Raw genomic sequence first — 12,185 nt, forward strand, 5'->3', positions numbered from 1 at the left:
AGACACCATACAGTCGTGTGTAAGGGTCTATATGACAATGTTGATAATAATGATAATGTTGACAATCCTGACACAAAGTGGCTAATGTAAAAATTGCTGCTAATGTTAATAATGATGGTTTTGCTGAAGTAGCCTTACCTGTGTTACAGGTAAAAATTGATGATAAAAGGCATAAATCAAAAAATGTAAATGCATTATTTGACCAGGGATCCCAGCGTACTTTCATAAAACGTAAATGTCTTGATGGTCTGAAAGTACAGATGGGAGATCCCACAACTTTAAAATTATCTGGCTTCCTCTCGGATAAAAGGGCTCAATTGTATGACACTGTTTATGTAACTGTCAGGTTGGGCAATGAGAAAAAACGTGTTAATGCAGTAATTGTAGATAGACTTCCAGAGAAAATATCTACAGTAGGGCTTAGTAAAGCTACAGAAAGACTTTCACATAATGTAAATTTAGCACCTTCTGGGGTAAGTGATGATTCTGTAGGCCCAATAAATATTTTGATAGGTAGTGACTATTATGCCTCCTTTGTAAAGGGTATGGTAAAGAAATGTGGTGTCACCCTTTTGAAGACTGCAGGAGGCCATGTAATGTATGGTAGGATTCCTCGTAATAATAATTCATGACTAGAGGAAACTACAAATACCATAACTGTGTGTCTTACTCATGAAATCGTGCCCCAGTATAATTCTTCCATAGAGGATGGTGTTGAGCCAGTGCATAAATTGTGGGAATTAGACAGAATTGGAATAAATGTAAATGAAGAAAGTCCAGATGATTCTTTTACTCAGGAACAATACCTGAGAGATGTAAAATTTGAATCTGGACAATACTGGGTACGACTTCCGTGGAGACTGAACCATCCAGAATTGCCCACTAATTACAGAATGGCATATGGACAATTAAAGGCTCAGCTCCGCGAACTGAGTAAGACACCAGAATTGTTAACTGCCTATAATGATATAATTACTGAGCAGTTAATTAATAAATTTATAGAAGAAGTACCTCCTGAGCAAGCCAAAATTTATGGTCACTCTTTGCCACATCACGGAGTGAAGAAGGATTCTAAGACCACTCCTCTGAGGATTGTGTTTAATTGTAGTGCCAGGAGTAACAAAAATGTACCTAGTTTAAATGACTGATGACAGGTCCGTCGTTGACGGGAAAATTAGGAGATATCTTATTAAATTTCAGAGTGAAGCACTATGCCTTTACGGCTGACATAAGTAAAGCTTTCCTAAGAGTGGGTTTACAAGAGGCTGACCGGGATTGTACCCGCTTCTTATGGCCTGAGAATCCTATTGACCCACTTAGCCCTCTGAAAACCTTTCACTTTAGGAGTGTATTATTTGGTGCTACATCCAGTCCGTTCCTACTTCAAGCGACGATAAATGCACACCTTAAACGTACAGGAAGTCCAATGGGTAAAGTAATGAGCAAACAATTTTATGTGGACAATTTCCTGGGTGTGACGTCGACTGAAGAGGAACTGTTAATGACTTATGGAGAGGCGAATGAAATAATGCAAAGTGCAAATATGCCTCTGAGGGAATGGAATAGTAATTCGTCCAAATTAAGACAAAATAGGTAAAGATTTCCCTGGAGATGAAATGCCAAAATGTAGTAATGTATTAGGATTAACTTGGGATACTGAGAGAGATTTGTTAATGTTAAAACCTAATAATTACAGTATGCCCAATAAATTAACTAAGAGAGTTTTGCTTGCTGAAGTTTCCAAATGTTTTGATCCACTAGGTTTAGTGTCACCCCTTACTATAAGAGGGAAATTATTAATACAGGAAGCATGGAAGCTTAAATGTGCTTGGGATGAAATACTACCTGAGGAATTCATTAACAGGTGGGATGAATTAATTGGTGATTATGAAAAAATTCCAATGTTGGAGTTCCCATGCTTACCTTCAATGTAATAGTGTTATTTCTCTTGTTATGTCTAAGGCTAAAGTGTCTCCAATTAAATCACGTACCTTGCCTCAGTTGGAATTAACAGCCATTTATATAGGTGTCAAATTAGCTAATTATATAAGAAATAAGTTGCAGGAGATAAATATTAGCGACACTGTAATTTGGTCTGATAATGAGGTATCCTTACAATGGATTCGTAATGGAGACAGTAAAATTGTGTACGTACAAAACAGAGTCGCTGAAATTAATCAGATGAAAGAGAAGTATAATAGTTTGGGTCAGCATATGTTAACATTTAATCATATACCTGGTGAGGAGAATCCAGCTGATTTCTTGTCTCGAGGTTTACCTTATGCTAAATTTGTAAATGCTGTATCATGGTTTAAAAAACCGAGCTGGTTGGTAAATAAAGCTAATTGGCCTGTACAAAAGGTGTACATTGCTCCTGTTGAAATTACTGTGACCACTGGTCCACTAGTTTGTCCTTCCTTAGCCATTGATATAAATAGGTATTCTTCTTTACTCAAACTAATCAATGTAACTAAATTGGTGTTTAAATTTCTAATCAAGATGAATATTTCATTTAAGTTTTCACATCCTCTTGAATATTGGATAAAGAGGGTACAGGAGGAAATCTATGGAAATGAGATTAAATTGATGATGGAAAGAAAAATTATGAAAGGTTCCATAATAGAGAAATTGGGGCTGTATTTAGAGAACAATGTAATTAGGTGCAGAGGTAGGTTACAAAATGCTGAATTGGGTGATTATGCTAAACACCCTATCTTACTGCCCAAAACTCATCATCTAACAAATTTAATTGTTCTAAATGCCCATAAAAATGTAATGAATGGTGGGGTACAAGATACCTTAAATTGTATTAGGGAAACTTTCTGGATTCCACAAGGATTGCAAAGTGTAAAAAGGGTGATTAAATCTTGTGTAATATGTCGCCGTGTGGATGCCAGATCCTATATGTACCCAGGTCCTCCACCATTGCCAAATGAGCAATTTGAGTCGTTTAGCAACGAACTCCGCCCAGCTGCAGTGTGGAAAATATTGTATATATTTTCAAGAAATACTACAGTAACTATATGTAAATAGATGGCCATACTGTATTTAATAAAATTTATGTTATCGAAAACGGGAAGCTGCACCTGCGCAGGACAGTCGCCATTGCTGTTTGAACTGGTCAACAGAAAGTTAGTGAAATCGGAAGAATTTTCGTGCTCCAGAGGTTAAAATTGGGCTGACACCTCTCAAATAGGAGCCGAAATTGTTGGATGTGCATTCCTGCATAATCTGAGTATCAGGCGACAGGACAGGACAACTCCAGGAACCTCAGATAAGCTGTCTAATTTATGTTTAAATTCTGGCCAGTAAATTTTTCATAAATGTAGGCAAAAGGGGGGGTCCTGTACATAACACATTATTCTCCAGTCAAATTGGTGAGTGATTTTAAGATATTCTCCTTCTGTTATGTAAATGTGTATATATATAATCCTTTATTAATTTAATATACAGTCCACAAATTTATATATCTACCAGAATTCCTGGTGTATGTATATTTCATTTATAATTAATAGGTCCAGAGCAACTTGTGGATATGACAGTGGTAGGTATCGAAGCGGGACATTTTTTGCGACCTAGGTGTCCCAAATTCCTACTTGTCTAACTGATAAATAATAATCTTCGTTCATTTACTGTTATGTACATAATGATACATTCAGATAAATGCAATTTTCCACACTTCATAATACATTAAGACCATACTGAAGGATACCTCTGGTGTTCATCCTGGAGAAAAGAAAGACCAGTCACTCCAGAGCCAACTCCTACTACAGTCATTTGTTTTTCTCGTAATGTATTTCAAATGCCCAATTATTAACGATTTCACGTGTATACTATTGGACGTCTGTGTGATGCTTCCAGCTTACCAACAATCTTTCAGTTCTGCTGCTGCAACCAAACTCAAAGGATACGCAGAAAATTATTTTGGATATGCTCCTAGGAAACTATCTTTACTCTAATTAGGAAACCCATCTTGTACATACGCCTTTAATTATGTCAGTCATGGATAGCTAATAGAAACAATAATTATTTTTTTAATAAAAATCACATATTTAAAATATTAACTGAAATGCAATATAATGAAAAATAAAAGTTAATAATGGTCAATAAATAAATCTTCCAAACCACGATATTTTAATTAATTACTTTTTTAACAATCATCTCAATAAAAAATATACTAATAGATGGTACAAAATAATCATTCAGAGATAAACGAAAAAAATCTGCAGATTTCAAACTCGTCACAGACGTAGAGACACAGGTCTGATAAACACCGATTTCACTTTAAATTTAGTATTACTTAAAATAAAACCAAACATGATTAAAAATACTTCCATTTAAATAGAGTAATATTTTACGGTTCTTCACAGTAATGGGAATAAATTTAAGAGTGACTTTAACAAGGTTACTTTCTGATAAGACACATGTGCAACAGTTAAGTATTTTTATCAACATGCTAAGTATCTTTATCAATATGTCTATATTGCATACCAATTTCATATTTACAAAGTTATTTTCTACTGGAAGCATAAATAATATACACGAACTTTCACGTCTTTTCAAAATACATATTCACGACACACTAAGAATTTGACTAACAAAACTGATGACAACAAACAGGGTCAGATATGGTTACCTCTAATCAGCTAACTTATATAGTGGTGTTTCCCTAGGATTAATGCTCAATGAACAAAGAGGCCTACTTTTCGTACTGACATGTTCAACTCCAAGTTCAATACGTCAGTGGTGTTTCGCTGTGATCCATATTCAGCGAGCAGAGGGAGTTATTGATTACAGGAGCCGAAGATAAGAGCTGCACACGCTACTGGTGTTCCTGCTGGGTTAGTATTGAGAGAGCACCGAGAGCTACTGGTGTTCCAACTGGGTTAGTATTGAGAGAGCACCGAGAGCTACTGGTGTTGCAGCTGGGTTACTATTGAGAGAGCACCGAGAGCTACTGGTGTTCCAGCTGGGTTACTATTGAGAGAGCACCGAGAGCTACTGGTGTTGCAGCTGGGTTAGTATTGAGAGAACACCGAGAGCTACTGGTGTTGCAGCTGGGTTACTATTGAGAGAGCACCGAGAGCTACTGGTGTTCCAGCTGGGTTAGTATTGAGAGAGCACCGAGAGCTACTGGTGTTCCAGCTGGGTTAGTATTGAGAGAACACCGAGAGCTACTGGTGTTCCAACTGGGTTAGTATTGAGAGAGCACCGAGAGCTACTGGTGTTGCAGCTGGGTTACTATTGAGAGAGCACCGAGAGCTACTGGTGTTCCAGCTGGGTTAGTATTGAGAGAGCACCGAGAGCTACTGGTGTTCCAACTGGGTTAGTATTGAGAGAGCACCGAGAGCTACTGGTGTTGCAGCTGGGTTACTATTGAGAGAGCACCGAGAGCTACTGGTGTTCCAGCTGGGTTAGTATTGAGAGAGCACCGAGAGCTACTGGTGTTGCAGCTGGGTTACAATTGAGAGAGCACCGAGAGCTACTGGTGTTCCAGCTGGGTTAGTATTGAGAGAGCACCGAGAGCTACTGGTGTTCCAACTGGGTTAGTATTGAGAGAACACCGAGAGCTACTGGTGTTGCAGCTGGGTTAGTATTGAGAGCACCGAGAGCTACTGGTGTTCCAGCTGGGTTAGTATTGAGAGAACACCGAGAGCTACTGGTGTTGCAGCTGGGTTACTATTGAGAGAGCACCGAGAGCTACTGGTGTTCCAGCTGGGTTAGTATTGAGAGAGCACCGAGAGCTACTGGTGTTCCAACTGGGTTAGTATTGAGAGAGCACCGAGAGCTACTGGTGTTGCAGCTGGGTTACTATTGAGAGAGCACCGAGAGCTACTGGTGTTCCAGCTGGGTTAGTATTGAGAGAGCACCGAGAGCTACTGGTGTTGTAGCTGGGTTACTATTGAGAGAGCACCGAGAGCTACTGGTGTTCCAGCTGGGTTAGTATTGAGAGAGCACCGAGAGCTACTGGTGTTCCAACTGGGTTAGTATTGAGAGAACACCGAGAGCTACTGGTGTTGCAGCTGGGTTAGTATTGAGAGCACCGAGAGCTACTGGTGTTCCAGCTGGGTTAGTATTGAGAGAACACCGAGAGCTACTGGTGTTCCAGCTGGGTTAGTATTGAGAGAGCACCGGGAGCTACTGGTCATTGGTGCTGCCGGTGAGGTTATAAACCTCGGTCTAAGCTGGCACATGACCCGTTCCACTTCTGTTCTTAGGATTATGTTGGTAGGATTTACTTCCTGGGATTATGTTGGTGGGATTTGATTCTTAGGATTATGTTCATCAGAGTCTGTTGATAGAATACTGTTGTTTAGGTCTTGTTCAGTAATAGAGGATTCTATTACTGAAGCCTGTTGGCAGGATTTTGGTTTTTGGAAGCTGCTGGTTTAATAACATGTTTCTGTTGTTAGTATTACATTGGTGGGATTATTTTTTTAGGTTTATTACAAATTTAATTGAATAAAATGACATTCACAATTGATTTCCAAAACTTATCACTTCCACTCTTGATTGCAGAGATAAACAAAATCTGGATTCCAGAAAGGGACTTTAGCTTTTTGCTTTAATTAGTTTTTTGTTTTAAAACCGTGTGCAAAATTCGTGTTATCTATGCTGCTGCTTAGTTCTTTCCAATACCTAACCACAGCTCCATGTGCTGTTCCCACTCCTGTTTTTTGTTCTTCCTACTTCACTGGTAAACAGCCTTACTTCATTGATTCTGTTTATATCCAGTAGTATTTTGAATATCTCGATCATGTAATCCTCCCTCTATCCTCTTATACTTCATGCCTCAAATGACATTCAGTTCTTGAACCCTCTCGACATAGCTCATTCCCACCTGTCAAGTTTCACTGTGTGGGTTTTTGTGGGTTCCTCACCAGCGCTACATAATCAAGAATGGGTTGTACATGTGAGGATTTAAGAGTTTTGAAACAATCTTTGTCCAGATCTTTGAAAACTGTTTTTATGCTTGCAAACTCAGTCTACGCTGCTAATATATTTCTGTTTATTTCTGTCTCGGGACGCTGGTTTGCTGTATAGATTATTTCCAGCAATTTTTCTTTGTTTCTATGAGCCTTTGTTCCATAAATGTTACTCTATTTTTGCCCTTTTTTACCTCTCGCCCAGCTTCATAACTTTACCTTCACTAGTGTTAAACATTTCTAGTTCAATTCCTGAAGCCTATATAGAGAGACTTGGTTGTCCGTTGCTCGAGAATTTTTAATGTCTCTTCCTTAATTAGTTTTCCGTGTTAATATGATTCCCTTCACCCCAGCACTTTCAATTTGACACGAATCTTTCAGCGTCTGACCTACGTTAATCTGCCATTCACCTCTGAGAGATCTTTGAGACACTTCCATTTGTAAACACAAGCTTAATTTTCGCTCGAAATTTATCAGGTATTTCTCTCACCATTAAAGAGGTGATTTAGAAGCGAGTTCCCACGGTATTACATCAAGTACCTTCTCTCAATGTACGCAATTTTATTCAATTGGTTATGATGACTTTGATGCATCAAGTTCCATTAGGAGGTCCTTCATCTCTTCATTAGATTTTCTTATCTTCCTTTCGTCACTTGTATTGTTTGTAGATGAATGGTTCAGAGAACCGACAAGTTGATAAATTAGACACATGTGCAACTCTTGGGTATCTTTATTGAGGAAACGTTTCGCCACACAGTGGCTTCATCAGTCCATACAAAGGAGAATCTTGAAGAACAGGAGGAGAATGAGGTAATCAGTCCCTCAACCTTGAGTCGATGTGGTCAGTCCATCAATCTATTCAAGATTGATGGACTGACCACATCGACTCAAGGTTGAGGGACTGATTACCTCATTCTCCTCCTGTTCTTCAAGATTCTCCTTTGTATGGACTGATGAAGCCACTGTGTGGCGAAACGTTTCCTCAATAAAGATACCCAAGAGTTGCACATGTGTCTAATTTATCAACTTGTATTGTTCTTTGCTCATCTACAAACACCCAACGGAATCTCCTGTTGAGCTCTCTGTATTCCTCTATCTATCTCTTATCTCTTATGAGAGATCCTACTTTCCTGAGTGTTATTGGTTGATCTATCGCCCGAATCTTTCTTGCGATATGGTTGTAAACTATATCAATTTCAAATGAATTTTCAGAGTTCTTTCTCACACGGGGAAACAATGAATCTTTTCAAAGCTTCGCTGTTTCATGGCGTTGCATGAACTCTCTACATTTTTCCATGCTCATGTGTTACTGAATTTTGTCATTTTTAAGTCTAACGATCGAACAGTTGGTTTAACCAGAGTTTCTCATGCATTTTTCCCTCTGGTCGGGAGGAACTTTTCAGTCTCTCTTTCCAGTTGTTCTTTGAAAACGTTTGCCATTTTCTGTGTTGTTTTTCCTTTAAATTTATTTTGCCTTTGTATTTGCACCAAAATTTTCCGTTTCCATGAAAATTAACTTTCCTCTTCTCCAGCATTTTTCATTTACTATTTTCTGCTCTCTTCTTGTTTCAATTGAGCCAAACAGCACAAAATCTAACTATTGATAGTTACACAAATAACGACGACGTTTCGGTCCGACTTGGACCATTTACAAAGTCCAGTCACCGAATTGCGCCTTTTTTTTTAGTTATTTATAGATATTTGCAAATAAGATATTTTATATTCTTTAATAGTCTCGCTGAAGGTGAAAACAAGATCCAGTCTTACGGGTTCATCGTTCTCTATCTGATCGGTTACTTAACCTGCTGCCTTAGAAAGTTCTGTATTAATTATCCAGGCAGTTAATACGTCCAGGTCTGGGGTATCCAAGTGGATCCCAGATGTTTCTCAACCAATGAGAACATCACCATGATTAAAATCTCCAGGTACTAATTTTTTCCTCTTGCTACTTCTTGAAATTCTTCATTATTGTTCACTTCTTATTCTTCGTTTTTTAGTCTTATTTATATCTAAGTTACTGTTATTTATCGAGTGGTTATAAATGATCATCATATAGATCAAGGGATACGTCGTATTAATAGCTAAATATAATTTTTTTGATATCACCAAAATCTGAAAGTGGCCTCCGCCTACCCCCCCACCCCCCTTTACCTTTCTCATTATGAGGAGTTTTCCTGAGAAATAAATCTCAGTGATTATATCAAATAGCTTTGTTTCCAAATCGGAAATATGTTCTGGATTTTTTTCCTGGATTTTTAATTCCTAAATTTTATTTGTGGTTCAAGTTAAACTATAAAAAATATATTAAAGCTTATTTTTTCTAGCATTCAGCTGTCTGTACTCACCTAATTGTACTCACCTAATTGTGGTTGTAAGGGTCGAGACTCGGCTCCTGGCCCCGCCTCTTTACTTAGTGCTACTAGGTCCTCTCTCTCCATGCTCCATGAGCTTTATCACACCTCATCTTAAAGATATGTATGGTTCCTGCCTCCACTACCTCACTTGCTAGGCAATTCCACTTCCTGACTACTCTATGACTGAAGAAATACTTCCTAACATCCCTTTGACTCATCTTGGTCTTCAACTTCCAATTGTGACCTCTTCTTTCTGTGTCCCAACTCTGGAACATCCTGTCTTTGTCCACCTTGTCTATTCCACGCAGTATTTTGTATGTCGTTATCATGTCTCCCCTAACCCTCCTGTCTTCCAGTGTCGTCAGGCCGATTTCCCTTAACCTTTCTTTGTAGGACATTCCCCATATCTCTGGAACTAACCTTGTCGCAAGCCTTTGCACTTTCTTTAATTTCTTGACGTGCTCGATCAAGTGTGGGTTCCATACTGCATACTCCAGTATGGGCCTGACGTACACGGTGTACAGCGTCTTGAACGATTCCTTACTAAGGTATCGGAATGCTATTGTCAGGTTTGCAGCAGTTATCTGGTTGATGTGTGCTTCCGGAGACGTGCTTGGTGTTATACTCACCCGAAGATCTTCCTTCTTGAGCGAGGTTTGCAGTCTTTGGCCACCTAGCCTATACTCCGTCTGCGGTCTTCTTTGTCCATCCCCGATCTTCATGACTTTGCATTTGGCGGGGTTAAATTCGAGAAGCCAGTTGCTGGACCAGGTGTCCAGTCTCTCCAGGTCTCTCTGAAGTCCTACCTGATCCTCATCTGATTTAATTCTCATTAACTTCACATCTGTAAACAGGGACACTTCCGAGTCTAACCCCTCCATCATGTCATTCACATATACCAGAAATAGCACTTGTTCTAGGACCGACCCCTGTGGGACCCCGCTCGTCACAGGTGCCCACTGTGATACATCATCACGTACCATGACTCGTTGTTGCCTCCCTGTCATGTATTCTCTGATCCATTGCAGTGCCCTTCCTGTTAAACTCTTCTGCACTAATCTCCTGTGAGGAACTATGTCGAAGGCCTTTTTGCAGTCCAAGAAGATGCAATCAACCCACCCCTCTCTCTTGTGTCTTACTTCTGTTACTTTATCATAAAACTCCAGTAGGTTTGTGACACAGGATTTGCCTTCCTTAGATACGTGCTGGTTGGCGTTTATAATCTTGTTCCGTTCCAGGTGCTCCACCACTCTCCTCCTGATAATCTTCTCCATGACTTTGCATACTATACGCACTAGTGACACTGGTCTATAGTTCAGTGCCTCTTTTCTGACTCCTTTCTTAAAGATGGGGACTACATTTGCCGTTTTCCGTACCTCAGGTAGTTGCCCAGTTTCAAGGGATGTGTTGAAGATTGTGGTCAGTAGCACACACAGGAACTGACTATGGAACTGAACTTCTCCAGGCTGAGGGACTGACAACCTCAAAATTCTACGACTTCAAGGGTGATGGACTGATTACATCGTCTTCACATCTCTACTGTTCCTGCCTACTTTCTGTATTCGACTGAAGAAGCCTACTGTGTAGGCGAAACGTTTCGGAATAAAGTTGCCTATGTGTCTTACCTACCATTTCATATCTACTTCTGAAGTTTAGTGCTGAGGTTTTCTTACCAATTTTCTAGCCAGGTCATTGCTCTTCTCAACCACTCTGAGATTAAGGGAATAATTCCATATATCCTTGTGGTTCATCTGTGTCATCAGCTTCCTTCTGTGTCCCATTGATCCTGGCTCTCTTTATTCAATCAGTCTGTCTTTGTCTGGCCTATCAATTCTCTTTTAATTTTTATGTAGTAATTATGTCCTCTCTCGTCCCCCTCTCTCCGAAAAGGTCTTCGGGTTCATTTCCATCAATCTCTCTTCATAGGGCATTCCCCTCCATTCTATTAATTTTCTGGACCTTTTTTGAGCTTCTGTACATCCATTATCGGGAGTGAACTCAGTGTTGGTGCTTCTTATTCAATTATTGGCCTTACACATGCAGAAATTAAGAGGGATATTTTGTTCAGGTTCCTCAATGCTGTTCATAGGTTTGCAAATATCCTATATGCCGCTGACTGTAAACGGTTTATGTGAAATTCTGTCTATATGTTTATTGTATTTACTCCAAAAACTGTTTCAGCCTAGTAATTTCAGTTTCTTAATATACGGTACTTAGTGGTTGGTCTGCCTTCTCCAAAACTCATGATCTTGGGTTTGTTTGAAATGAGTTCGAAAAGCACCTATTCAGACTGAATCTTTGGTCTCTTGTGAGCCCCTTTGAGTTTATCACTGTCCACGCCTGTTCTTTATGTGTGTCTCTTTAGATTTGCACTGTCAGAAGACAGCGACAGAGTTCTCAATCGTATCTGTTGGGTCATTCATTAAAATGAGTAACAGCAATGATGGTAATACAGATCCTTGCATAACACGACTAGTTACTTTCTCCCATTGTAATTCTAATTCCTTTCTATTACTCTCTCCCTTCCGTTATTTACTTATCCCTTAAGCCACTGAATAATTCTTCATTTTAACCCTCCTCTTTCTCCTGATTTCGGAATTAATCTCTGGTGTGGTACTTTATTAAATGCTTTTCTACAGTACAGGAAAATGTAATTCATTCACCTCTGTTTTTTCAAGTTTTGTGACTGCCACAGAATTCCAGGAAGGATTTCCCATCTCAAATCCATTCTGGAATTAATTAAAGAGCCTTCTTCTCTCGAAGTGTTCCGCTACACTTTTCCTTACTACTGATACCTATTCTGTCTGTCTGGCAGCTGTGTGATTGTAGACCTAAGTTGAATATCTCTGCTACTGGCTCATTTGACAGTTTTTCTCCTCACAGCATCAATGGAGATGTTATCTGG

The sequence above is a fragment of the Cherax quadricarinatus genome, chromosome 55 (assembly GCF_038502225.1).
Source record: "Cherax quadricarinatus isolate ZL_2023a chromosome 55, ASM3850222v1, whole genome shotgun sequence".
Taxonomy (NCBI): Eukaryota; Metazoa; Arthropoda; class Malacostraca; order Decapoda; family Parastacidae; genus Cherax; species Cherax quadricarinatus.